The sequence below is a fragment of the Chamaea fasciata genome, unplaced genomic scaffold (assembly GCF_029207755.1).
Source record: "Chamaea fasciata isolate MVZ Bird 193981 ecotype frontalis unplaced genomic scaffold, bChaFas1.0.hap1 SCAF_302, whole genome shotgun sequence".
In the NCBI taxonomy this organism is placed as follows: domain Eukaryota; kingdom Metazoa; phylum Chordata; class Aves; order Passeriformes; family Sylviidae; genus Chamaea; species Chamaea fasciata.
The window spans coordinates 104,038-108,522 of NW_027094387.1; the positions used below are offsets into that span (position 1 = coordinate 104,038).

A 4,485-nucleotide genomic window follows, 5' to 3' on the forward strand; every position below is an offset into this window, starting at 1 on the left:
TGGAGACGGGGCCATCCAAGAAGCGGCCCCTTAGGCTTCCTACAGGGAAAGTCTCCCTTTTGATCTCTCCACTGAGGTGTGCAGGGCAGAGCAGTCCCGGTGCTTGTCGTGTCCCTTGTTTGTTGCGCACTCTTTGTTTCATGTCTTTTGCCTTAGCCCTTCAAGGGGCCTACCAAAAACCCTGGTATCCCTCTTAGCCTCTCTGGACTCTCAGTTCCTCGGCCAGGTGGCAATGCCCTCGGACCATCGACTCGGGAGCTCGGGCAGGCATGGGCATCGTATCTCTCTTCAGAAGCATCCAGTCCAATGTCTTTCCAGGTCTTGTTCTGAGCTGTACTGACAGCCGAGCACCACCAGCATCCATTCCGGTGGATTAGGACTTGTAAGAATGCATAGCTAGGTAGCAGAGTGTGACCGGAGCATTCTCGAGTGTTCATCTTTGCGGTTCTTGGGATAAGTCATCCCCTTAGCATCTTTTTTCCTGCAGGTTTCTCTGAGCCTGGTCAGCTCTCCTTTCAGCTTACCTCGGTCATCTGCTCCCGAGTTCTCTCGGTCCTCAGGGTCATTCCTCTCATCGAGAGTTTTCTTTCCCTGTCGCGTCCCTTTGTTTGTTGCGTCTTGTGTCACGGGTGTGGGTGTGTATTTGGCCCGGAGCTGCTCTGCCCTGCAGCACAGCTGGGTGTAGGGGTAGTAGGACAAATTTGAAATGCAGGGTGCATTGGCTTCTAGGTGGGATCTGTAGATTGACCCAAGATGTCTGGAGCTGTCAAGTTATCCTGCAGCCCTTTGACTCTTGTCCTAACTTTCTTTCAGATGCAGATGGTTTAACCCTGTGGCAGAGCAGCCCCTGTGGGATTCATCGGTTCCCCCGAGAAGGTCAGTCCCTGTCGGTCTTTGCAGGGGAGGTGTAAATGGTGGCTCTGATACAGCCCTGACCTTTGTCTTTGTTTTTAGGAGCTTATGCAGGATATTGCCAGTCCAGGTGAAGCGCGCCAGGTGAGCATTGACCGGTGGACCGAAGCAGTTGTTATTGCTCCCGTCTGAATTTCTGGCTCAAGTCTAACCATCCACTGTTGATTTTTGTTTTATTTCAGGTGGTCTGCTTGTTAGGTTGTCGTGGCTCAGGCTGGCAGCGGCCAGGTGGGTGTGAGTTTAAGTCAGTCCTGGTTTGGTTTTGCTGGGGAGGTGTACATTGTGAGTATGTTACAGCCTTGTTTTTTGTTTTTATTTTTAGGAGGTAAAGCGGGATCTTGGCAGTCCAGGACCAGCTGCCTAGGTGAGCATTGACTGGTGGATGGAAGTGGCTGTAATCGCTCAGGTCTCAATTTCTGGTGCACCTCTAAGCTTCTATTATTGTGTTTTAGGTGGTCCACTCTTCTTCTGCTGAAGTACCCTCTGCCATGAGATCATGAACTTGGGCACCTTTTTTTGTGAGCCCTTCAGAAGCATTACAGGACTGTGTGATCAAGCCTCAATTTCTCTGTTTGAAGCTGCTTTCCAGGTAGGCTTTGATAACAGCTGAGGAGTTGGGGAGGCAGGGAGGAGAGAGGGTCCTGTCAAGTTTCAGCACTGTCAAATCCCTTGTGTGTTCTTAATCCAGACCTACCCCAGGATGATGGCATGACTCTCCAAGCACGGCTGAGGCAGCGGGCTTGAGGGCCTGGGCGTTCTCAAGAGATGGTGAGTAGCAGAATTGTTGGGGTTTGGGCGCTGTGCTGCTAAGATCACACAGTGATGTTTGCTTTTCTTTATTGCAGCTGACTAAGAGAGAGCAGCCTGGTGTTACCAGGAATTTCCCTGAGGGAGAGCCAGCCTTCCTTTTCACCTGCCTGGACTCTGCATCTTCAGATGTCTGAGAGATAAGTGGAGGGCTCCGAGCCACGGAGGGGACGAAAGTGGGGGGCCGGGTCGGCTTTCAACCGGGAGTGGTTTTTCAGTTGGGTTTGGAGCTGGGGTTGTCCAGGAAGCGGCCCCTTAGGCTTCCTACAGGGAAAGTCTCCCTTTTGATCTCACCACTGAGGTGTGCAGGGCAGAGCAGTCCCGGTGCTTGTCGTGTCCCTCGTTTGTTGCGCACTCTTTGTTTCATGTCTTTTGCCTTAGCCCTTCAAGGGGCCTACCAAAAACCCTGGCATCCCTCTTAGCCTCTTAGGACTCTCAGTTCCTCGGCCAGGTGCCGATGTCCTCGGACCATCGACTCGGGAGCTCGGGCAGGCATGGGCATCGTATCTCTCTTCAGAAGCATCCAGTCCAATGTCTTTCCAGGTCTTGTTCTGAGCTGTACTGACAGCCGAGCACCACCAGCATCCATTCCGGTGGATTAGGACTTGTAAGAATGCAAAGCTAGGTAGCAGAGTGTGACCGGAGCATTCTCGAGCGTCCATCTTTGCGGTTCTTGGGATAATTCATCCCCTTAGCATCTTTTTTCCTGCAGGTTTCTCTGAGCCCGGTCAGCTCTCCTTTCAGCTTACCTCGGTCATCTGCTCCCGAGTTCTCTCGGTCCTCAGGGTCATTCCTCTCATCGAGAGTTTTCTTTCCCTGTCGCGTCCCTTTGTTTGTTGCGTCTTGTGTCACGGGTGTGGGTGTGTATTTGGCCCGGAGCTGCTCTGCCCTGCAGCACAGCTGGGTGTAGGGGTAGTAGGACAAATTTGAAATGCAGGGTGCATTGGCTTCTAGGTGGGATCTGTAGATTGACCCAAGATGTCTGGAGCTGTCAAGTTATCCTGCAGCCCTTTGACTCTTGTCCTAACTTTCTTTCAGATGCAGATGGATTAACCCTGTGGCAGAGCAGCCCCTGTGGGATTCATCGGTTCCCCCGAGAAGGTCAGTCCCTGTCGGTCTTTGCAGGGGAGGTGTAAATGGTGGCTCTGATACAGCCCTGACCTTTGTCTTTGTTTTTAGGAGCTTATGCAGGATATTGGCAGTCCAGGAGAAGCGCGCCAGGTGAGCATTCACTGGTGGACAGCAGCTGTTGTTGTTGCTCCGCTCTCCATTTCTGGCTCAAGTCTAACCATCCACTGTTGATTTTTGTTTTATTTCAGGTGGTCTGCTTGTGAGGTTGTCGTGGCTCAGGCTGGCAGCGGCCAGGTGGGTGTGAGTTTAAGTCAGTCCCAGTTTGGTTTTGCCAGGGGGATGTACATTGTGACTCTGCTACAGCCTTGTTTTTTGTTTTTATTTTTAGGAGGTAAAGCGGGAGCTTGGCAGTCCAGGATCAGCTGCCTAGGTGAGCATTAACTGGTGGATGGAAGCTGCTGTCATTGCTCAGGTCTCAATTTCTGGTGTAACTCTAACATCCACTGTTTAATTTACTTTCATTTTAGGTGGTCCACTTGCAAGATTTCCTGGTCCTGGATGCCAGTGACTTGGTGGGTATCAGCTTGAGCTTTATGTATTACTGAGTTCTGTTAGATTGTGGTGATTGTGTTTTCTCAGTGACTCAGCCTGCTGTTTTCTTTGTGTCTTTGCAGGTGCTGCTACTGTCCTACACATGCCAAGGATTAGGGGCAAGCGGGTAAGTTGGCTTTTAGGCATTAGGGGTGATCCATAGGCATGGGGTGTGTAGCAGCATGCTAAATGTGTACCTTTTCCTTTTGCAGGTACCCTCTGGGTAGACTGTGGAGCCAAATCAGTATCTGAGGTGAGTTGGGGCAGAGGTGCTTGGAAAGCCTGGGGATTAGTTTCCTGTCACACAATTTTCACAGTTTGTACTTTGTTGTCTTAGGTATTGAGAGGAGGTGCAGAGCCTAAGTTTGGATACGGCAGCGCCGAAGTCCTCGGAGGATGGATTTTGTCCGCTCGTCTTCCAAAAGATAAGTGTTGGGGTTTGTGTTTGGGTGCAGGGGAAAAAACTTTGGAAGTGGGAGGCAATTTCACATTAGCTTAGAAGAGAGGGCCCTAGTGGGTTGGGTCCCTCTGAAGTAATGGGAGAGGGTTTCCACTCGGTCTCGCCGGAGCATTTGCCAGGCAGGGCAGTTCAGCATTCTAGCGTGTTTTGCGTCGTCAGCAGTCTTTGAGTCTCGGCGGCGTAGCGGACGTGTTCACCCGACGAGGTTGCCTTTCATCCGGAGGCATCGCCACGGTCACCCGGCAGTCATCGCTTTCTTCACTCGGCTTCCCGAGCTTCTGGAGCGTCCTCTTAACAGCTTAGGCACTTAGTCTAGTGAGCAGTTTTGTTTGTATTGACTTGGAACTGACTATGTTTGTCTTGGAAGTGACTATGTTTGTTTTGTATTGCAAGTGACTATGTTTGTTTTGTATTGCCAGTGACTATGTTTGTATTGCATTGCCAGTGACTCTGTATTGTATTGCATTGCCAGTGACTCTGTATTGTATTGCATTGCCAGTGACTCTGTATTGTATTGCCAGTGACTCTGTTTGTATTGTATTGCCAGTGACTCTGTTTGTATTGTATTGCCTGTGACTCTGTTTGTATTGTATTGCCTGTGACTCTGTTTGTATTGCACTGCCAGTGACTCTGTTTGTATTGCC

General features: G+C 50.7%; 2 long non-coding RNA genes across 2 annotated transcripts; both read left to right on the forward strand.

Moving 5' to 3' along the window:
- The first annotated feature begins 816 nt into the window (after window positions 1-816).
- On the forward strand, window positions 817-1,495 carry LOC136305177 (uncharacterized). The gene is made up of 5 exons (XR_010725111.1): window positions 817-876; window positions 955-996; window positions 1,095-1,140; window positions 1,235-1,276; window positions 1,365-1,495. It is a non-coding gene; the product is annotated as an uncharacterized lncRNA (long non-coding RNA).
- A 1,591-nt stretch (window positions 1,496-3,086) lies between these two features.
- LOC136305180 (uncharacterized) lies at window positions 3,087-4,438 on the forward strand. The gene is made up of 5 exons (XR_010725118.1): window positions 3,087-3,220; window positions 3,318-3,362; window positions 3,465-3,508; window positions 3,594-3,634; window positions 3,719-4,438. It is a non-coding gene; the product is annotated as an uncharacterized lncRNA (long non-coding RNA).
- Window positions 4,439-4,485: the final 47 nt, after the last annotated feature.